We start from the raw sequence: 24,285 nt of genomic DNA, 5'->3' as shown, positions 1-24,285 counted from the left end.
TCCCACATGCTGCGGAGCAGCTGGGCCCGTGAGCCATGGCCGCTGAGCCTGCGCGTCCGGAGCCTGTGCTCCGCAACGGGAGAGGCCACAACAGTGAGAGGCCCACATAGTACAAAAAGAAAAAAAAAAAAAAAAAAAAAAGAGTGCTAATTACCATTAGTATAGAATTATAATCAAATAGTTTTAATACATTTCTAGGGAGTATAGAGAAATACTTCCAATAATAGGAAGTAATAGATGAAAGCAATTAATATATCAATGCAAAAGTTCTGTTTACACATTAATATTACCATAGTGTTAAAGCAAAATATAAAGTAAATCGATCCCTCAGCTCTCTTCATCCCTAGCAAAGAACAGAGATTTTACAGGAGATGGGGCATGAGACAGGTGTCCCATGAACCCTGGGGACAGGTCTAAAGGAGAATTACCCCTGCCACCTCCTATGGGGCTTTGTAGTTTTCAAAAGGTTTTATCATACTGTCTTATTTGATCTTCACCACAATTTGGAAAGAAAGGCAATTCAATTTAAAGAGATGGAAACTGAGGCACAGGGAGGTTGCCATTTGCCCACCTTCACCCAGACAAGTGGCAGTCCCAGGACAAGCCTTCATCCCACCCCATCCCTACACAGGAAAGCACAGAGGAGACAAAATATCTATTGGTTGCTTATATAAAACTCAGGAACTACTTTGAAGGGTAATTATGTAGCAAACATAAATGAAGGGCTTCCTGGATATCACATTTAGGAAAGAGGAGATAATGTTATGGAAAAACTTCCCCCTCAAAATATGTAGAAACTCTAAAGAACTATAGGGATTTATAAATCTACACCCGTATCCAGTTACTGTTGGCATGAATCTTATGATAAAGTTGCTACTCTCAGAGTTTTTTTCCAATTCTCCAAATCACAGAGTTCTAGACTGAAGAAAAAACTTCTCAAATTTCAGAAGAGAGGATAGCATTAAATATAGACTCATGAGTTGCATGGGTTTGCAATGATTTTGAACAAAATCATTTAAAATAATGTTTATGGTGTTGTTTGAGTGGATAGAATTTTAATGTTTTGCTTGGTGCTATCATTTGAAGTTAGAAGGGAATAAAAGGAAAGCAACAAAGTACAGAAAGACACAGGATAATAAACCCTGAATCTAATAATAAAATTCAAGTCCAGCATGTTTCACCATTAAATAAGCTAGGTACATCTGATATAATGACTGAAAATTAAGAAAAGTTGAGTCTTTTGAGGCTAAAATTATGAGACTCTCAAAGCATGCCTTTGTTCTTCCAGGATGGCGGGAAGATGTACTCTGGGCCAAGTACAAGGTGTGGCAATGAAGAGCACATCACTTCCCCACAGAGGAGCCAAGATGCACAGTATACACTTATAGACAAGTAAATTAGGCATTGAGTTCTGCAACCAGAATAGTCCTTACAGATCAGGAGCTCAGTTCCCATCTTTTAGAGGAGAAAAATATCAGGCCTAAAGTGGATAAACGCCATGCTCAATGTCCCTCACCTCCTAAGTGGCAGAGATAGGACTAGAATCTGGACATCCAGATTCTCAGTGAATGCCTTGTACACTAGACCATGTATCATGTTTTCCTTTTACACTTACCTCCATTCTCAAAGTCTTATAGAATGAGCATGTATTGTTTTCATGATCAGAAAAAAATTTAATGAAGGAAAAATATACCACAGGAAGCACATAGAAGGTGGACACCCTAGGTTGTGAAGCATTAAGGAAGGAGAGGAGTTTGGATTGAGAGAGTCTAGATGGGGAGAGATGGTAGTGGAGATGGCATTTGAGGTGATGGAAAAGTGGGATGGAGTGAGTGGTGGGAACATGGTGGAGCAAAGACAATAGGGCCAGAGTATGTAGAAGGTACTGTGAACCTTTGCAGAAGAATGGAGACTGGGGGTCTTTGAGGGATGACTCATTCCCCTTTGCGTCTCAAGACTTTGGTATATTGGGGATGTTTAATATCCTGGAAGGAAGGGAGAAAGGGTGGGAGATGGGAAGGCAGGGATGGGGAGAGGAAGAGAGGGAGGAAGGAAATGGTAAAAATATGAGGATAAGGGAAGTTGAAACCACATTGTGGAGATTTTGCATTGTCAATTCTTGGAATTTGGACTTCATTTATGAAATTAAATGAACGTACTGATATGACTTCTGATCAGGGAAGCTACTTGATTTGGATTATATTTTAGGAAGACCATTATAGCAGCAATAAAAAAAAGATGAATTGGGAGGTGAAAAGACTGGAAATATGGAGGTTTGAGATTTTTAGAACTTCTCATACAGTTGTTTCTTTTCTCTTTAATTTTGATACTCTGGTTAAAGTTTCCAACACTCAATTAGCAAACTGTTTTGAACGTAGGGGCTCAAAAGATATCTTGAATTGTTCTTTTTCCTGAGTGTTTTATAAGCCCTGAGCTGGCAAAATGTATTAGCTTAACTGATTATATTTAAATCTGAATCAAAATTGTGGATTTAAAAGCTGCAGTATGTTTTTTTTTTCTTTACCATCTGGTCCTTTACTTTTCTATTTTTTACTTTTTTAACATCTTTATTGGAGTATAATTGCTTTACAATGGTGTGTTAGTTTCTGCTGTATAACAAAGTGAATCAGCTATACATAAACATATATCCCCATATCTCCTCCCTAAAGCTGCAGTTTTTAGACAAAAAATATAGGTCAAATAAAAATATCAAATTCTAAATATGATTAAAAAACTCACAGCCTTTAAGATAAAACCACCCTGAAATATTAAAAAAACAGTATGCTATTATCAAAATATAGAGTTGTTCATATAATTAAAAAAAAACACACATACACAAAATGTCTTCCTGCACAGAATTCTAAAAGACACATTTTTCCAACCAAACTAATGAACATGAAGAACTTAAAGCAAACAAGTTCTCACTCCAGCCAGTGACCAGCAACTCTGCTCTCCATCTTTTAGGACACCACAAATCTCATGGAATGAGGTCTTCAGAGACAAAATCCCCATAAAGACAAAGCTACAAATGACCAATGGAGTATGGAAGCACGTAATTCCTAGTCTATGCTTCAGTTAACAGGAGGGGGAACGACGGGCAGAATGTAGAGATGAAACCCTGGGCTCTTGGAGGCTGAGCTGTAAAAAAGCTCTAAAGTTAAGGAGAAGAATAAGGAGTGGCCTGAATTGGGGATGGTAAATAAGGTGGAGTAAAATCTCACGAAATAATGAAGTAACAGAAAAGGAAGGAGCAGACAAAAGCAAACCCATGAGAGACAGATCTATAGAAATTACCAAATCAACCATGGGGCCTTTGGAATGAAGGGATCATTCATGCGCTGCAAAAGATTAAGCGAATCTGCAAGAGCCATAAAGCCTTACTTCTCTGGAAAGAGAATTCAAAGCTGCACAGGAATTCAACTAACGCACAGACAAATATCCGGTGACACTACCAGGAGTTCAAAGATGCTCTTTGCCTAGAGTCCAGTGTATTGGGGGAGAATGGCTTAGGAGGCTTTAGGAACAAGATACATAAGAGCAACCCTATAAATATAACAAGGCAAGTGAAAGGTGAAGATCTTACAGGGGGGAAAAACACACCTGAACTAACACAAGTCATGGGAACATAAATCGTCCAGGGTAAGTATTGATGATTTCATACCACCTTATTGAGCTCTTCAGTAAGTTGACTCTTCAAAACTATTGGAGAAGTTTTGCATGTGGTATTCTCCAGCCTAGGGGAATAATGTGTTACAGGATATCTCTCACCCCCTCTTTTTTCATCCAGTCAGTTTTCTCTTTCTATTCACATCAGGACTTATTGAGAACATCTGCTCCATTCATCACGACTCCACAGAAGCAAGGGCACTGTTCACCTCAGAACCCTGAGAAAATCTTCTGTCTGTGTGCCTGCGATGGATGCCCAGAGCTTTCAGGGGGAGGCTACTCATGTACCAGGTCTGTCCTTAACCACTGGGAGATGAAAAAGAAATGGCATACAGAAAGCAAAACACGCGCACGCCCTGCCCCACCCCCCCAACAGGAGTAAAAATCCACTGATGACATTAAAGGACTTTGAGTCTTCTTGTTTTGAGGATTCTGGAAGTATCTCTTTAGAAAAGTCACATTCAAAACTCATCCGCCAAGGCAAGTGACTAATTATTTTGGAACACAATGAATATAAACCGTAAAGCTGGAGTTCAGACTTCGGAAAGAGAGGAGATGGGTACATGTCTAATGTCAGGAGCAGGCAAGTAACTCAGCAAAAACCAAAAACAACGAGAAACCATAATGGCTACAATTAGCAGAGGCTACCCATGATGACACATCTGGAGAGGAGAAGTCAGATGATGTGAATAAAAAGTTCACTCAGGGGCTTCCCTGGTGGTGCAGTGGTTGAGAGTCTGCCTGCCGATGCAGGGGACACGGGTTCGTGCTCCGGTCCGGGAAGATCCCACATGCCGTGGAGCGGCTGGGCTCGTGGGCCATGGCTGCTGAGCCTGCGCGTCTGGAGCCTGTGCTCAGTAGCGGGAGAGGCCACAACAGTGAGAGGCCCGCGTACCACAAAAAAAAAAAAAAAAAAAAGTTCACTCAGGATGCTGCTGAATGGTCAATGAGTTTGTATTTGATAAAGGATTTAAAGTTAGAGGATTAAGAAAACCTAGGAACCTCCATAGCAGTTTGTGCTGTGGTCAGAGGCATTGGTCAGTGTGGTGGGGATTATGCTCGCCCCCAAGTTTCTCTCCGAGCTGCACCCTCAGCGGGAGACACAGGGTACAAATTCATCATTACCATGACCGTTTTCTTGGCGCAGCTGGGGCATGGTGAAGGAATGAGGATTCTGTGCTCAGGTTTCTTCCCAACCTTCTCAGTGTGGTGTCCCTCTCAGTTCAGCCGACAACAAGATGAGCAGACGTGTCACATTCAGGAAATGCACAGAGGTTAAATAGTCTGCTGCCATCTGTCCCCCTTGGGGTGGAGCAACACCAAAAGTATTTCCCTAGGCTGGGCAGTGAATTCACTCATCTGACATGGTGAATAGCTGCTCTCCTGCCTGGGTCAAATCCTCACTCAAGCTTCTTTTACACCGACATTCTTAAAGGAAGGACTCTACATCCCAGAGATAGACATGAACCAGGAGAGAAACCAGGAGTCGTGCAAAAGGGGGATAAAGGTATTTTTCCAAAGACATATTTAGACTGATGGACAAAAGGAGCACCCAGTCTTGCACACTGCAGGCATGCAGGGCTGGGCTGATGACTCATGTCACAACTCAGACAGGAGGCAGGTGAGGCCTCAGCAACAAGAGCCTTTGAACAACCAGTTGATTGCTGTTCTCTCCCTCTGAAATTCCCTTCCTGCGTACTCATCCCTTATGGCCCGATATTACCCATCCTTCATGGTTTAGCTCAAGTGCTACCTCCTGCAGGAAGCCTTCCTGGCTTTATGCAGCCAAGTGACATTTCTCTCTCCTCTCAGTTCCCGTGACCTGTGTTTCTCCTGCAACCCATGCGGCATCTTCACTAAACCCAGTAGTGTTTAAGAGCTCAAATCTGGAGCCAGACTGCCTGGGTTCATAATCTTAACCTATCTGTTGCCATTTCATTATTTGTGAAATAGGATAACGGAATCTACTTCACCGGGCTATTGTGAGGATGAAGTGAAATAACTTTCTTAAAGTGCCCTTCCCCTGGGAAGAGCTATATAGGTGCTTACCATTACAATTACTATTACAAGTGGTTTAAATCTATACTACTCAACCACCTCTAACAGATAGTAGCTCCTGGAGGCCAGGATCTGTGCTTGATTTGTTTTGTCCCCCACAAACTAGAGCACAGTGCTTAGGACACAATGACATGCATAAGTAATGAATATAACATTCATTAGTGTTTTTAGATGTTTGTATTTTAAGGGTAGAGTTCTTGGGCAGCAGGGAGGGGAGGCAGGCAAGACCAGGGATGAAGGAACCGGCCATTCTCTATATCAGCCTCTGCCAAAGCTGCCAGGGGTTCAAGGAACAGAGTTAAATGCATTGGCCAAATTCAGACAAACATCACCATCAAGGGGGCTTAATTCATTAGAAAGAGAGAGGTGGTGAGAGACTCGCTTCTTCAGAAAGAGAGACTCAATATAAGATAGAACTAAGCTATTTTGGACCTGTTTATTTCAAGTCAACACAATAGTATGTGTTTGCAGGGCCCAGAAGGCCAGTAATATCCAGAGTAGGCTGAGGTTTTGTGGTCAGAAAAATACATATCAAAATCCTGCCCCCATATGTGACCCTGGGCCAGGATGTAAGCTTTTCTGTAAAATGGGACTAAGCATACCTAACATTTGGGACTGGTGGAAGGCTTAGCAATAAGCAGCCAGTCTAATTTGGACCCATAGCAGATGCTCAGCAATTGGCATTTATTCTTGTTCTTGTTCTTGTTATACTTGGCAGGTTAGAGAGCAGCCTGTGAGCATAAGATTCAATTCCAAGTCCTAGGGATGGTGGGCCTGGCACAACCTGGGATGATGCTGGACTGGCCAAGGTTGGACCCAGTAACTAACACTGGCAAGGATGGAGAAGGCAGAGGCAGGGGCTTTGCCCAGCCCTCCCATCTTAACAGTTTTTTGCATACAAACTGACCACACACATATTCTGTGATCCATTCTCCAAGAATAGCTCCACCTTCATTACTGGCATCACTCAACCAGAAAACACAATCCTGTGGTACTTCCTTTGAAGGTAAGGTAAGCTGGGGGCTGAGGCAAGGCTAGGACAGAAAAAGGAAAGCCAGTTAAAGAATAGAGATACTTGGGAGAATGAGAGACCATTGAGTTGAAGTGGTGTAATTCCATAACAGCTTGCTGAAAAATGAGAAAATCATTCAATATACTTTGCCAAACAGCTGCTTTGATTTTTTTTTTAAAGCATGAACCAATCAAGTTGTCCAGCTGTCAGAATTGTGTAGCCAAAGCCACAGACTATGTTGCTCTAAGAAATAAAGGATGGCTTGAGCAGGCATGTTTAATAGGCCAAAGAATGGCATTAAGAATTCTAAAGGGAAAGATGGAGGAAATACAAACAAGCAGATTTTCCAAAGCTATTTCTGCCTATAGTATATTAGTGGAGGAACCCCAAATTCTTCAAGATTTATGTAAAGATGACACACATAGTCACAAACAAGGAGGGACCCCAAAGATAACACAATTGTGAGTATTTTTCCAGAAATCAGATTGCATGGAGTTGGGGCTATTGAGAGGTTCTCAGAGCCAGTGATTTAAAGATATTATTCTTTTACTTTAGGTGTTAGTAATTCAAGGGCGTCTGGGCTTTTTCTCTCTACCTTTTCTTCTAAGAAGAAAGGGGCCCAGGATAGAAATTAGCTGAAGACAAAGGGACAGTTCATTGCTGCCTCTTGTTTTGTTTTTTTTCGTTTGTTTGTTTTTGTGTTTCTTTTCTTCTTCTAAGTTACTTGTAAGCCTTTGCCTGTACATTAAAATACATCCTCATTTTTAACTGGTTGCTAAGAACTGAAACTGAAAAGGGAGACCTAAGAGGGATGACAAGCCTTTAGGGGCAGGATGTCCACAGAAAGCAACTACCAAATTAGAGCTGTCTCCTCATTCATCTGCCAGGCCCTGAGGCCTTTGCATGCCCTAGCTTCACATGACTGCATATCCCAGGGATCATTAAAAAATATATAAATTTTACTTTTATCAAAGCAATTCATGTTCACATTTTAAAAACCAAATACAACTAAGAGGTCTATAATGAAAAACTGCATTCTCCTGGCCCACCCCATGGTTTGGCCCCAGGCAACAACTTAAAACACTTGAATTGTTTCTTCTGGCATCTATCGCCACATCTCTCATAATATATTCCTAGTGCTCTTTTTCTTTTGAAGATATTATTTGTTAATTTCCTGGCATTCTAGTTGATGATTTAGCTCTCTTATATCACCTCACCTCTCCTTTCCATCCAATATAGATATCGTTTCAGTTGTCTATTGGGGGATAACAAATCACCCCAAAATTAGTGGCTTAAGGAAATAACAATTTATTATGTTTTGTGATGCTCTGCATCAGTTGGGTGTTCTTCTGGCTTCACTTATGTAACTGCATTCAGCTGGTGAACTGGCCAGGAGCTGGACTCAGCTGAGCTTTCATTCAGGGCTCCTTGGTCCTCTTCCACATGCCTCACTTGGGCTTGCTCAGAACATGGCAGTCTCAAGGCAGCATTCCAAGAGGAAGCATCCCTAAAGCTTGAAAACAGAAACTACAAGATCTCTTAAAGTCCAGCTTCACAAGTCTTCAGCATTCGCTTCTACCGCAGTGTATGGGTGCATGTAAGGGACAGGGCAAGCCTAAACCCTGAGGGAGGAGAAGTCAGCTCCACATCTTGATGGGAAGAGTGACAAAGCCTCATTGCATAAGGCATACAGGATGGGAGGTATTTGGAAATAAGTTACCACAGCTATATCTAACTCTGGTTAATTAATAGCAGTATTTAAGTTATTGTTTAAATACTGAATAAGGCAGAGACCAATTCTACAGGTATAGTTCCATTTTGCACAACATATTTACTTTTCCTAGAGTTAATGATTATTTTGTTTTTATGTTTGCTTTTGATGTGAGTGGTCTTCAGTGTACCTATCCTTAGTTTTTTTCCATCAGATCAATTGTGTGTTCACTTTTCAAATGTAACAGACGGCCAGGAGGGCTTCTCTCCCAGAAGTTTCTATCTTCCATCCTCCTCCTGCAGTCTGAACTGGCTTTTCTCTAGAAAAAAGCTGTCGTCTTATGACTTCACTTCACCACTTTCACCCTTTGTTGGGTTTCTCTTTCCTGAATGCTTCTTTCTTTAAAAAAAAAAAAAAAAACAACAACAACAACAAAAAAAACCCTCCTTTATTTTGCACATCTCTAACAGCTTATTAATAAAGGTGGGGGAGGAATAAACATTTTAACTCCTTCTTTTCAAAGCATCTTGAATCTCCAAAAGTTCTCTGGGGACATCAGGCACACAAAATTGAAATTATGACTTTGCAACATCAAGTTTTCATAATGCTGAAGAAGAGTGGGGATGGTTTCGTCAGGTCAGTATAACTGTACAGGGAGCTCTAATGAGTGCAGAGTTTTAAAGGATACGTATAGAGTGGGGAAATAATGAAGGTGACCAACTGGTCAGAAAATAATAATTAGATTTACATGATTCTTACAATAAGTGTGAGGGACAACCAAAAGGGCTTACTTAGTTTTGTAAGATTCAAGAAGGAAGTATTAGAACTAATGGCATAATTTTTATGTGAAAATATATAATGGTATAATTATAAGAAAATAGATAATGGTATAATTTTTAATGAAAACTGAACTTCATTACCGATTCTCTTAGAAAAGAGAATATTTTCTATGTATGTACCACATCTTCTTTATCCATTCCTCTGTTGATGGACATTTAGGTTGCTTCCATGTCTTGGCTATTGTAAATAGTGTTGCAGTGAACATTGGGGGTGCATGTATTTTTTCAAATTATGGTTTTCTCAGGGTATATGCCCAGTAGTGGGATTACTGGATCATATGGTAGCTCTATTTTTAGTTTTTTTAAGGAACCTCCATACTGTTCTGCATAATGGCTCTGCCAGTTTACATTCCCACCAACAGTGTAGGAGGGCTCCCTTTTCTCCACATCCACTCCAGCATTTATTTTTTGTAGATTTTTTGACAATGGCCTTTCTGACTGGTGTGAGGTGATACCTCACCAGTAGTTTTGATTTGTATTGTAGTTTTGATTTGCATTTCTCTGGTAGTTAGTGATGTTGAGCATCTTTTGATGTGCTTTTTAACCATCTGTATGTCTTCTTTGGAGAAATGTCTATTACTCAGACATAAAAAAAGGATGAAATAATGCCATTTGCAGCAACATGGATGGACCTAGAGATTGTCATACTGAGTGAAGTAAGTCAGACAGAGAAAGAAAAATATCATATGATATCACTTATATGTGGAGTCAAAAAAAAAAGACTACAAATGAACTTATCTACAAAACAGAAATAGAGTTACAGATGTAGAAAACAAGCTTATGGTTACCAGGGGGTAAGGTGGGGGAGGGATAAACTGGAGATTGGGATTGACATATAAACACTTCTATATATAAAATAGATAACTAATAAGGACTTACTGTATAGCACAGGGAATTCTACTCAATACTCTGTAATGGCCTATATGGGAAAAGAATCTAAAAAAGAGTGGGTATACGTATATTTATAGCAGATTCACTTTGCTCTACACCTGAAACTAACACAACATTGTAAATCAACTATACCCCAAGAAAAATGTTAAAAGAAGAGAGAATATTTTCAACTCTGAAAAGGGCAGAAAATACGTGGATATGTGGAGACACTACCAGTGTCCACTGATAGCTTGTTCTCTCCTTCCTGATACAATGGAGGGTTGTGATTCCCTACCACTTGAAGTTTGGCTTGGCTATGTGATTTGCTTTGGCCATGATATGTCACTAGAAGTGATATGTATCATTTTGAGTTTAAAATAGTTAATTGCCTGTGCATGACTTTCCAGCATGATCTTCCAGTCATTGCAATCATGTAAACCCATTTTGATACATAAGTGCAACACTAAAATATAATTGATGCTATTTGTCACTGCAGCATAACCTAGCCTAATCCAAATAAAACAAGAAAATTGAAGCCAAACACAGGTGAAGTGATCATAAGAAAAAATTAAGGTGTTTTTAATGTGTTTCCTGGCCTTGAAAAGTTATAAAGGGCAACATATATACTCATTAAAAACACAATCTTTGGAGTTTGAGACCTGGCTTTGAATCCTGATTACTACTTACCATATGGGTGACTTTGGGCAAATAGTTAGCTCTTTGGGTCTTGGATTCCTGATTTGTAAATTTCAGATATTCATGCCTACTTCATAGATTTGGGGGAAATTAAATTAGATAATGTAGGTCAGGTGTCTATGCAGCGTTTATACATGCAACTTTTGGAATATATGGTTATTGCTGTTTTTGTTAAGAGAACTTCCTAATTGTAGCCTCAAAATTCTGCCAGAAATCTTATAAGAATTAAGATAGAAAATACTATCTTGCTTCACCAAAAGGAACATGCTGCAAAAATATATATTGCACTTAATGTCTATCCCAAGTAGTTTTCTGGGTCAAATGATAAAATTGAATATTTGTGAACTCTAAGAGAAGAAAGATGAGAAAAATAATATGTTCATGAAAAACAAGATACATCTTAAGCTTTCCTTTTCATAAAATAAGATTATCGGAATGGTAGATTTGGGGGAAACTATAGATATAGTGTAATTTGGGGGAAACTATAGACATAGTGTACCCGACCACACCAAAACATTTCACAGTCTCCCTTACAGATAAAAGTACAAAAATGAGGATATCTTAACAACAAAATCTAATAGATTTGTAACTGAAAGGGCCAATACTACTGTATGTCAAGGGAGACATGGCACAGGGCTTTGTCTTTGCACCACATTATTCATTCATTTGTTCCAAAGTCATTTATTGAACAACTACTACCTAATAGGTGTGCTAGGTACCTGGGGTGTAGCAAGGAATAAACAAACTTGTGTTAATTTTTTTTTTTAATTGAAGACTTAGATAAAGGCATAGAATGTTGAACCAAATCCTCTTTGACACAAAATTGGGCCAGAGAGTAAATGCATTGAAAAGAATAATCCAAATGCAAAATGATGTTAAGAGATTATAGCAGGAGATCAATTCTAGCATTTTGTTGTGCTACTCTCAAGAATTTATTTGATCTCTCTAAGCCTCAGCTTTCTTGTGGATAAAATGGAGACAATGATATCAGCTGGTTGACTTGTTTTGAGCTTTTAAGATAATGTATGTAAAGAATACAGCACTGTGCCTGGAATATCCTAGACGCTTAAAATGTAATCACTTTTATTGCTATGGGAATTACCTTTCCACAAAGAGTCATTTGTTTATGCATGCAAGGATTCTCAAAATGTACCAGAAGGCAAAGAGAAGTAAGGTGAATGGTTCAAGGTCAAATAATGAGAAACTGATAGTATCAGAACTTAAAGTCATTTTTCCCTATTTCTGATTAAAAATTTAATATTCTTGTAGTGACCAATATTTGATATTCAAACTCCTGTCAAAAAGAATGCAGTTATTGAAACAATTTCAAGGTACAATAATTTGAGAGTGCCAGGAGATCCTTTGGAACTCAAAGGGAAATTTTGTTATCCACATAGGAATTTCTGTTTCTGTTATTTTAAGCTAGTTACAATTATTGGAAACCAATATTGCTTTAAAAAAAAATCGGTGATATTCCTTTCATGGGAAAATCAACCTACCCTAATAAGAAAGTCCTTTTCTGCAACTGCACACAAGTTAGATGAAGAAGAGAAGTTGGTAAAGCATGAGAAGCCTTTCTCTTGGCCATCACAAGGGTGAATAGGCTGGATGACATGAATCAAAGTAATACTGAGCATCTTACATGATCCTTATGGCAACCCAATGATGAAAGTAGTTAGTGTCCTAATTTATGTAGTGAGAAAATAGGCTCAGAGGGGTTAAGTGACTTTTCAAGTCACCCAACTCGTATATACTTGAAGAGAGACTCAAATCCAGGTCTTTGCAATTCCATCTCCCATGCTCTTTCTCCTCTTCCACATCGCCTCTGGCATGTTTTTCTGCCTATGATGAGCTGCTGAGTCCTTAGCATTACCTCAAAAGTACCTGCTCACAAGGTATGTCATACTTGGCTAATTCCCACTACCCAGAGAACAGTCCATTCTATGGGGTTTTTTCTTTGTTATGTCAATATAAAAATAGTGCAAAGCTTGGGAAATAGATTTTAAGCTATTAAAATCTTACCATCTTAACAATACTACTTTAATTGTGTTTATATGCATTCATATTTTTAAATAATTGTAATCATACTCTCTATATAATTTTGTATCATTTGTTCACTCGTTAAACGCATATTTACTGAGTATTTGTTATGTTCCAGGCACCATTCTACCAGTGAGAACTACATATGGTAGAGAACAACAAAGTCCCTGATCTCTTTGAGATTACATGTGCTGGAGAAGACAGATAACAAACAATATAAATAAGTAAGACATATTGTACATTAGATGATAAGTGCTAAAGAAGAAATTTAAAAAAAAAAACAGGCAAAGGGGGTAGAAGTTTGGGTGAGGATAAGAGGAGCAGTTGAAATTTTAGATAGATTCCAGGAAACACTTTGCTGAAAAGTTAACAACTGAGAAAAGACCTAAAGGAAGTGAGACAGTGAGCCCAACCTGTGGGATGGCAGGCAGAATTTTAATATGACCCCATGGTACCCTTTGCTCCTTGGTTTGATTTCCATGATTATGCTATGTTATGTGGCAAAAGGAATTTTGCAGACATTGACCCTAAGACAGAAAGTTTATGCATATGGGCCTAACCTAATCACATGAGCCCAATAAAAGCAGAGTTTTCTCCAGTTGGTAGCAAAAGAGAAAGTGAGGAACAACATAAGGGAGGTTCTCTAATGCTCAGATGGAGGGGGCCACATGGAAGGACCTCGGAGAAGCCTCTAGAGATGACAGTGAACCCTCCAGCAAACAGCCAGAAAGAAGATGAAAATCTCAGTCCTGCAAATGCAAAATACTGAATTCTACTACCAACAACTTGAATGAGCCTGGAAGCAGATTCTTCCCAAAGTCCCAGGATAAGAGGCTAGCTGGTTACACAACACAGGGAATATAGCCAATATTTCATAATAAATACAAATGGAATAAACCCTTTAAAAGTCATGAACAACTATGTTTTACACTTGAAACTTATATAATATTGTACATCAATGATACCTCAATTAAAAAAATAAAAATAAAAAAGGAGTTCAGCTGGCTTTCACCTTAATTTCAGTGTGCGTGGAGCTGACTGAGCCAAGTGTAGAGAAGTGAGTACACAGAGGTATGGGCATTGTTTCATGCTTGTATTCCTGATGACAAGGATATTTTCATTAGCTATACAATATTCTCATGTGTACCACAACTTACTTAGACCTTCCCCTCTGACTAATTCTGTTGCTTCAAGTCTTTTTTCATTAGACATTGCCACAACAAGTACCTTCATTCATATAGCATTTTTCCTTAGTTGGCTAGTTTGTCTTTCCAAAGATTGTTATTTTACAATAATATATGGGCCTCCCTCAATTTCCCTGGATTCTTGCAAGCACTGACTATTATCATTCTTTTAATTTTCCCTATTTTAATAAGTAAAAGAACAACAATTAAAGTCTTTTCTGTGAATACTTACAAGAATGAAGATTTCTCTCAATTTGTTTCCTCATAGCATTTCCGTTCATTGATTTTCGAAAGAGGCAATGTTGCTTATTGAGTTACTGACAGGTAAGGCAATCAATAGAAAGAGGTTTCAGACTTGATTTGGATCATGACTTGCTCTTCTTCAATCCTCTATGTCTCTAGTTCTTCACCTAGGAAATGAAGACAAAGTCTGGCATCGTATCAAAACAATATTTATAAAACATTTACAGAAGTGTCCCTGCATTTCTTCCTATTAACCTATATATTTTCTTTCAAAACAAAAAAAAAGTGTTGTAGAGTGCAAATAATTCTATTGTATTAAGTAGTCCTCAATCATCTAATCAGCATGCTGTGTAACTTTGAGTAAGTCACTTCAACTCTTCGTAGCTTAGTTTCTGCATCTATATAATGAGGAAATGGGAGTAATTTTCTAGCCAATCCCTGCATGCTATGAGTGTCTATGATCTTACATAGAAACTATCCACATAATTTACCAGACATGGGCTCTGGTAAATCCTATCCTCTCTGCACAGATACAACGGGTCTACATTTCACCCCCAAATTAGTTATTTCTGATCAACTTCCTCAGACACACCTTTACAGCTCCCTACTCCATTCCTGTTTACTCTGTTATCTCTTCAAATAGTTACATCTTAGCTTTTACTTTTAAGGTAAAAAATTAAACCCAGGTGGCTTCTTCTTCTCTACAATAAATATCAGTGATCAAAGAATTTGTTTGAAAAATGTATTTATACCACTGAAAAGCATAACCCCAATAAATAGCCCTCTGAGAAATTTAACAAAGATTCAAGGAGTGAAAACACAAATAAACAAGGATTGAGAGGGTGATGAAAATCACAGGTCTGGAAGATACTTTAAAACTCACAAATGAATAATAAATGCTGCTTTATTCCAATACATTTAATAAAACAGATGGATGATTTTCAAGGGAAAAGTATGTTCCCAAGTTGGTTCTTAAAAAAACAAGTAACGAGCAGATCAATAACCAAAGATAGAATTGAGTAGGTATCAAAGGGACATCATTGAAGAATAAATATGGCTAATTTTGTCTCTCAACTCTTTCAAACTTTCAAAGGCAAGAAAATTACTCTGATTTTGAAAATATTTATTAAATAAATATGTCTTTAAAAACAGAGCTCTGGGAAACTTTCCCATTCACTTTGAGGTTAGCATAATTTTAATATCAAACCTAAAAAGGATCACAGTAAAAGAAAACTATAGATCAATCTTTTTATTCCTAAAGATACAAGAATCCTAAATAAAACATTATTAGATTCTGTCAAGCAAGATAAAAATAGAACACTCTGAAATTAGCAAGTGGGGTTTATTCCAGGAATTCAAGGATGGTTTTACATGTTAATTACATTAACAATTAAATGGGCTTTAATGAAATTCAACATCCGTGATTATAAACCTTTTATAAACAGAATTCAGAAAGAAAATTCCTTAACATAATAGTTTTCAAAAATTGAGGCCCATATATTATTGTAAAATAACAATCTTCGGAAAGACAAACTAGCCAACTAAAGAAAAATCCTATATGAATGAAGGTACTTGTTGTGGCAATGTCTAATGTCATAATAGTTTTCAAAAATCACACCTAATGAGAAAAATTAGACATATTTGTTCAAATGTTATAAATAAAGATGAAGCTTATCCTTATTTTTTTTCTATATTGGATTGGAGATCTTAGTCAATCGATAGAATAATAAAAATAAGTAAGAAAAATAATTGGAAAGGAAAATGTAATCATCATTTCAAAATGATATAATTATCTATCCAAGGGCAAGAATGATGTCTCTTTTTTTTTTAACATCTCTATTGTAGTATAACTGCACTACAATGTTGTGTTAGTTTCTGCTGTATAACAAAGTGAATCAGCTATACATATACATATATCCCCATATGCTCTCCCTCCTGCACCTCCCTCCCACCCTCCCTATCCCACCCCTCTAGGTGTACACTAAACACTGAGGTGATCTCCCTGTGCTATGCGGCTGCTTGCCACTACCTATCTATTTTACATTTGGTAGTGTATATATGTCCATGCCACTCTCTCACTTATTGAAGAGGATGTCTTTTCTGGATTGCATATTCTTGCCTCCTTTGTCAAAGATAAGGTGACCATATGTGTATGGGTTTATCTCTGGCACTTCTATCTGTTCCACTGATCCATATTTCTGTTTCTGTGCCAGTACCATACCGTTTTGATTACTGTACCTTTGTAGTATAGTGTGAAGTCAGGGAGCCTGATTCCTCCAGCTCTGTTTTCTTTCACAAGATTGCTTTGGCTATTCGGGGTCTTTTGTGTTTCCATAAAAATTGTACAATGTTTTGTTCTACTTCTGTGAAAAATGCCGTTGGTAGTTTGATAGAGAAAGATTTGAATCTGTAGATTTATTTGGATAGTACACTCATTTTCACAACGTTAATTCTTCCGATCCAAGAACATGGTATATCTCTCTGTTTGTATCATCTTTAATTTCTTTCATCAGTGTATTATAGTTTTCTGCATACAGGTATTTTGTCTCCTTAGGTACGTTTAGTCCTAGGGATTTTATTTGTTTTGTTGCAATAGTAAATGGGAGTGTTTCCTGAATTTCTCTTTCAGATTTTTCATCATTAGTGTATGGGAATGCAAGAGATTTCTGTGCATTCATTTTGTATCCTGCTACTTTACCAAATTCATTGATTAGCTCTAGCTGTTTTCTGGTAGCAACTTTAGGATTCTTTATATATAGTATCATGTCATCTGCAAACAGTGACAGTTTTACTTCTTCTTTTCTGATTTCGATTCCTTTGATTTCTTTTTCTTCTCTGATTGCTGTGGCTAAAACTTCCAAAACTATGTTGAATAATAGTAGTGAGAATGGGCAACCTTGTCTTGTTCCTGATCTTAGTGGAAATGGTTTCAGTTTTTCACCATTGTGAAAGATGCTGCCTGTGGGTCTGTCATATATGGCCTTTATTATGTTGATGTAAGTTCTCTCTATGCCTACTTTCTGGAGGGTTTTTATCATAAATAGGTGCTGAATTTTGTCAAAATCTTTTTCAGCATCCATTGAGATGATCATATGTTTTTTCTCCTCAATTTGTCAATATAGTGTGTCACATTGATTGATTTGCGTATATGGAGAATCCTTGCATTCCTGGGATAACCCCACTTGATCATGGTGTATGATCCTTCTAATGTGCTGCTGGATTCTGTTTGCTAGTATTTTGTTAAGGATTTTTGCACCTATATTCATCAGTGATATTGGCCTGTAGTTTTCTTTTTTTGTGACATCTTTGTCTGTTTTTGGTATCAGGGTCATGGTGGCCTTGTAGAATGAGCTTGGGTTTGTTGCTCCCTCTGGTATATTTTGCAAGAGTTTGAGAAGGATAGGTGTTAGCTCTTCTCTAAATGTTTGAAAGAATTTGCCTGTGAAGCAATCTGGTCCTAGGCTTTTGTTTGTTGGAATATTTTAATCACAGTTTCAATTTCAGTGCCTGCGATTGGTCTGTTTATATTTTCTATCTCTTCCTGGTTCAGTCTTGGAAGATTGTGCTTTTCTAAGAGTCTGTCCATTTTTTCCAGGTTGTCCATTTTATTGGCATTGAGTTGCTTGTAGTAATCTCTCATAATCTTTTGTATTTCTGCAGTGTCAGTTGTTACTTCTCCTTTTTCATTTCTAATTCTATTGATTTGAGTCTTCTCCCTTTTTTTCTTGATGAGTCTGCCTAATGGTTTGTCAATTTTGTTTATCTCCGTAAAGAACCAGCTTTTAGTTTTATTGATCTTTGCTATCATTTCCTTCATTTCTTTTTCATTTATTTCTGATTTGATCTTTATGATATCTATCCTTCTGCTATCTTTGGGTTTTTAAAAATTCTTTCTCTAATTGCTTTAGGTGTAAGGTCAGGTTGTTTATTTGAGATGTTTCTTGTTTCTTGAGGTAGGATTGTATTGCTATAAACTTCCCTCTTAGAACTGCTTTTGCTGGATCCCATAGGTTTTTGGTTGTCATGTTTTCATTGTCATTTGTTGCCAGGTATTTTTTGATTTCCTCTTTGATTTCTTCAGTGACCTCTTGGTTATTTAGTAGTGTATTGAATAGCCTCCATGTGTTAGTATTTTTTACAGATTTTTTTCCTTTAATTGATATCTAGTCTCATAGCATTGTGGTCAGAAAAGATACTTGATATGATTTCAATTTTCTTAAATTTACCAAGGCTTGATTTGTGACCCAAGATATGATCTATGCTGAGGAATGTTCCACGAGCACTTGAGAAGAAAGTGTATTCTGTTGTTTTTGGATGGTATGTCCTATAAATATCAGTTAAGTCCATCTTGTTTAATGTATCATTTAAACCTTTATTTCCTTATTTATTTTCCTTTTTTTTAAAAGGAGAAAATCGAATTTAATTTCATACATACGGAAACCCCACACTTATTTATTTTCATTTTGGATGATCTGTTCATCGGCCATGGTGGGGTTTTATAGTCCCCTATTATTGTGTTATGGTCGACTTCCCCTTTTATGGCTGTTAGCGATTGCCTTATATATTGAGGTGCTCCTACCTTTGGTGCATATATATTTATAATTGTTATATCTTCTTCTTGGATTGATTACTTGATCATTATGTAGTGTCCTTCCTGTCTCTTGCAACATTCTTTATTTTAAAGTCTATTTTATGTGATATGAGTATTGTTACTCCAGCTTTCTTTTGATTTCCATTTGCACGGAATATCTTTTTCCATCCCCTCACTCTCAGTCTGTATGCGTCCCTAGGTCTGAAGTGGGTCCCTTGTAGACAGCATATATATGGGTCTTGTTTCTGTATCCATTCAGCCAGTCTATGTCTTTTGGTTGGAGCATTTAATCCATTTACATTTAAGGTAATTACCAATATGTATGTTCCTATTACCATTTTCTTAATTGTTTTGTATTTGTTATTGTAGGTCTTTTCCTTCCCTTGTGTTTCCTGCCTAGAGAAGTTCCTTTAGCATTTGTTGTAAAGCTGGTTTGGTGCTGCTGAATTCTCTTAGCTTTTGCTTAGCTGTAAAGTGTTTAATTTCTCCAGTGAATCTGAATGAGATCCTTGCTGGCTAGAGTAATCTTGGTTGTAATCTTGGTTTCCCCTTCATCACTTTAAATGTGTCCTGCCACTCCCTTCTGGCTTCCAGAGCTTCTGCTCAAAAATCAGCTGTTAACCTTAAGGGGATTCCCTTGTATGTTATTTGTTGCTTTTCTCTTTCTGCTTTTAATATTTTTTCTTTGTATTATATTTTGATAGTTTGATTAATATGTGTATTGGCATGTTTCTCTTTGCGTTTATCTGGTATAGTACTCTCTGTGCTTCCTGGACTTGATTGACTATTTCCTTTCCCATGTTAGGGAAGTTTTCGACTATAATCTCTTCAAATATTTTCTCAGAGCCTTTCTTTTTCTCTTCTTCTCTTGGACCCCTATAATTCAAATGTTGGTGTGTTTAATGTTGTTCCAGAGGTCTCTGTGACTGTCCTCAATTCTTTTCATTCTTTTTTCTTTATTCTGCTCCCTGGCAGTTATTTCCACCATTTTATCTTCCAGCTCACTTATCCATTCTTCTGTCTCAGTTATTCTGTTATTGATTCCTTCTAGAGTATTTTTAATTTCATTTATTGTGTTGTTCATCACTGTTTGTTTGCTCTTTAGTTCTTCTAGGTCCCTGTTAAACGTTTCTTGTATTTTCTCCATTATATTGCCAAGATTTTGGATCATGTTTACTATCATTACTCTGAATTCTTTTTCAGGTAGACTGCCTATTTCCTCTTCATTTGTTTCGTCTGGTGTGTTTTTATCTTGCTCCTTCATCTACTGTATATTTCTCTGTCTTCTCATTTTGCTTAACTTACTGTGTTTGGGGTCTCCTTTTCACAGGCTGCAGCTTCATAGTTCCCATTGTTTTTGGTGTCTGCACCCAGTGGCTAATGTTGGTTCAGTGGGTTGTGGAGGCTTCCTGGTGGAGGGGACTGGTGCTTGTGCTTGGGTGGATGAGGCTGGATATTGTCTTTCTGATGGGCAGGACTGCGTCTGGTGGTGTGTTTTGGGGTGTCTGGGAACTTATTATGATTTTAGGCAGCCTCTCTACTAGTGGGTGGGGTTGTGTTCCTGTCTTGCTAGTTGTTTGGCATGGGGTGTCCAGCACTGTAGCTTGCTGGTCGTTGAGCGGAGCTGGGTCTTAGCATTGAGATGGTGATGTCTGGGAGGGCTTTCACCGTTTGATATTACATGGGGCCGGGAGGTCTCTGGTGGACCATTGTCCTGACTTGGCTCTCCCAACTCAGAGGCTCAGGCCTGACACCCGGCCAGAGCACCAAGACCCTGTCGGCCAGACGGCTCAGAAGAAAAGTGAGAAAGTAAAATAAATAAATAAAATAAAATAAAATAAATTAAATTAAAATTAAATTAAATAAAAAAGTTACTAAACTAAAAAATAAGAAAATATTATTAAAAATAAAAAAGTAAAAGAAAAGAAAGAAAGAAAGAAAGAAGTGAGCTACCAAACCAAATAACAAATTCACCAATGATAACAAGCACTAAAAACTATACTAATAAAAAACAAAACAAAAAAACCCGGACAGACAGAACCCTAGGAGAAATGGTAAAACAAAGCTATATAACAAAATCACACAAAGAAGCATACACATACACACTCACAAAAAGAGAAAAGGAAAAAAAATGCATATATTTAAGAAAAGGAAGAGAGTAACCAAATCAATAAACAAATCTACCAATGATAATAAGCTCTAAATACTAAATTAAGATAAACATAAAGCCAGAAACAAATTAGATGCAGAAAGCAAATCCCAAGTCTACAATTGCTCTGAAAGTCCACTGCCTCATTTTGGGATGATTCCTTGTCTCTTCAGGTATTCCACAGATGCAGGGTACATCAAGTTGATTGTGGAGATTTAATCCCTGCTCCTGTGGCTGCTGTGAGAAATTTCCCTTTCTCTTCTTTGTTTGCACAGCTCCCGGGGTTCAGCTTTGGATTTGGACCCACCTCTGAGTGTAGGTTGCCTGAGGGCATCCATTCCCTGCCCAGACAGGATGGGGTTAAATTAGCAACTGATTAGGGGCCTCTGGCTCACTCAGGCCGAGGGGAGGGAGGGGTATGGAATGTGGGGTGAGCCTGCGGCCACAGAGGCCAGCATGATGCTGTAACATCCTGAGATGTGCCGTGTGATCTCCCGGGAACTTGTTCCTGGATCTCGGGACCCTGGCCGTGGTGGGCTGCACAGGCTCCTGGGAGGGGAGGTTTGTATAGTGACCTGTGCTTGCACACAGGATTCTTGGTGGCTTCAGCAGCAACCTTAGTGTTTCATGCCTGTCTCTGGTGTCTGCACTGATATCCGTGGCTCACAGCTGTCTCTGGAGCCCCTTTAGGTGGTGTTCTGAATCCCCTCTTCGTGCACCATGAAACAATGGTCTCTTGCTTCTTAGGCAGTTCCAGACTTTTCCCTGGACTCCCTCACAGCTAGCTGTGGCACAGTAGCCCCCTTCAGGCTGTGTTCATGCAGCCAAGCCCAGGCCTCTCCCTGGGATCTGACCTCTGAAGCCGGAGCCTCAGGTCTGAGCCCCCACCCACCCCGGCAGGTGAGCAGACAAGCCTCTCGGGCTGGTGAGTGCTAGTCGGCACAGATCCTCTGTGCGGGAATCTCTCCACTTTGCCCTCTGCTCCCCTGTTGTTGCGCTCTCCTCCGGGGCTCCAAAGCTTCCCGCCAGCCCACCCCCCATCTCCACCAGTGAAGGGTCTTCCTAGTGTGTGGAACTTTTCCTCCTTCACAGCTCCCTCCCAGAGATGCAGGTCCTGCCCCTATTCTTCTGTCTGTGTTTTTCTTTTTCCTTTTGCCCTACACAGGTACGTGGGGAGTTTCTTGCCTTCTGGGAAGTCTGAGGTCTTCTGTCCGTGTTCAGTAGGTGTTCTGTAGGAGTTTTTCCACATGTAGATTTATTTCTCATGTATTTGTGGGGAGGACAGTGATCTCTACGTATTATTCCTCTGCCATCTTGAAGGTCCCTCCACCATGTCTCTTCTTATTTAACATTATGGCCTGAATGGCTAATACTTTCTGGAACTTGGTAGGAGTTGAAATATTTATTGAATAATAAAATATGGAAAAATTAACTAAAATTGTTCAAAGATAATAGAATGACAGAATTCGAAAAGGTAAGCAAATTTCAAAATCTATAGCATTCATGTATAGAAATAACAGCTGGAATAAAATTACATCTTACAGAAAACATGTACAGAACCTCTATAAAGAAAACTGTGAAAGAAGACTTGAATATCCCTGAGACATTCATGTTTCTAGATAAGAAGACTCAAACAAGTAAGAGTGTGAATTCTCTCTTAAATTAATCTAAAATTTTATACAGACTATTAAAAATTGCAATGAAGTTTTTTCAAAGTGGTAAACTGACCCAAATTTCATTTCAAAAAATATAGTTGGGAGCCATAAGAAGAATACATAATAGAGAAGAACAAGGAGTGGGGACATTTGTCATTGAAGATATCAAAATGCACTAAAAAATGAATATCTTTAAACTGTAATACAGATCCGGCAATGGGTGTGGCTATTAGAGATATAAAATAGAGAACCTAGAAATGGATCCAAGATTTATCAGAATATAAAATATGATATAGATATACTATAAGAATGGTGAGAACAAACTGTCAGATGTTGCTTTAGTTTCCATTTATTACAAAATAAACTGATATCCATATCACAACATAAACAAAATTACACTCCAAGTTAAAAATTTAATTAGGAAAATTATAAAATAAATAGAGGGACTTCTCTGGTGGCGTAGTGGTTAAGAATCTGCCTGCCAATGCTGGGGACACGGGTTAGAGCCCTGGTCCAGGAAGATCCCACATGCCGCAGAGCAACTAAGCCCGTGCACCACAACTACTGAGCCTGCGCTCTAGAGCCCGTGATCCACAACTACTGAGCCCGCATGCCTTGGCTACTAAATCTCGTGCACCTAGAGCCCGTGCTCTGCAACAAAGACAAGCCATAACATAACTTTAAAGAGAGGCCCACACACCACAACGAAGAGTAGCCTCCACTCACCAGAAGTAGAGAAAGCCAAACACAGCCAAAAATAAATAAATAAATAAATAATATTTTTAAAAAGTCCAGCTTTAAAAAAAAAATACAGAAAAACATATGGCAGAAAATTTTAGAATGAGGAATTTTTTTCTAGATATGATGATACACTTGAGAAATTTGACTATATAAGGATTAAAATTTTTTGTACAGAATGTCAAATAGTTAGGAGCAAATGAAAAAATAAAATAAAACATATGTAAATAAATATTGTTACTATATACAGAATTATTAAAATGACAGAATACAGACAGACATCTCAATGGAAAAAAAGTGGGTATAGATTTCCAGTTAAGCATCACAGCTTGAACACATACATTTATCTTGGTTCCCTCCAAGAAATATAGTATAATGACAATAAAGGAATGACAAAGTATGAACCTGAAGACAAAAAATACAACAGAAGAGACAACACAAATGGGAGATGTCAATAACATTTAAAAAAATCTTAGTATAGAGAACAGAAAGGTGAGTGACTCTGATGCTTTGGTAATGGCATTCTGCTCCATAAGCATACCAAACCTGTGCCTCTACTCATAGCTTTTAATTAGCATTCCAATGCCTGATTCCAAAATATAGATTGACAAGGGTCACAAGATTTATGTGGAAAGACTCCAGTATGAAAGACAGAAACCAAAATTAACAGAGAAGAAAAGCTATAACACAAGGAGAAGAAAGGTTAAAAATATAATACCTTCGTAACAATAAGAGAAGACATGGAATTCATGAAGAAAAAAGAACAAGACATTATAAAAAGAGAGCATGCAGGGAATAAAAAAAACCACCACAACATGAAAATATGATTGCTA

At 38.1% G+C, this 24,285-nt stretch overlaps 1 long non-coding RNA gene across 1 annotated transcript in view; it reads right to left on the bottom strand.

The window, feature by feature from the left end:
• The window catches only part of LOC308619500, a 111,890-nt gene that overhangs the window by 30,550 nt on the left and 57,055 nt on the right, over positions 1-24,285 (bottom strand). Inside the window, exon 3 of the long non-coding RNA XR_014016192.1 lies at positions 14,309-14,486. This is a non-coding gene — a long non-coding RNA (uncharacterized lncRNA). The remainder of the gene's footprint in view (positions 1-14,308; positions 14,487-24,285) is intronic.

The sequence above is a fragment of the Mesoplodon bidens genome (assembly GCF_964165515.1).
Source record: "Mesoplodon bidens genome assembly, chromosome: 6".
Taxonomy (NCBI): Eukaryota; Metazoa; Chordata; class Mammalia; order Artiodactyla; family Ziphiidae; genus Mesoplodon; species Mesoplodon bidens.
Note: the sequence above shows the minus strand (reverse complement) of the source record. Positions and strands in the feature narration are given on the sequence as shown.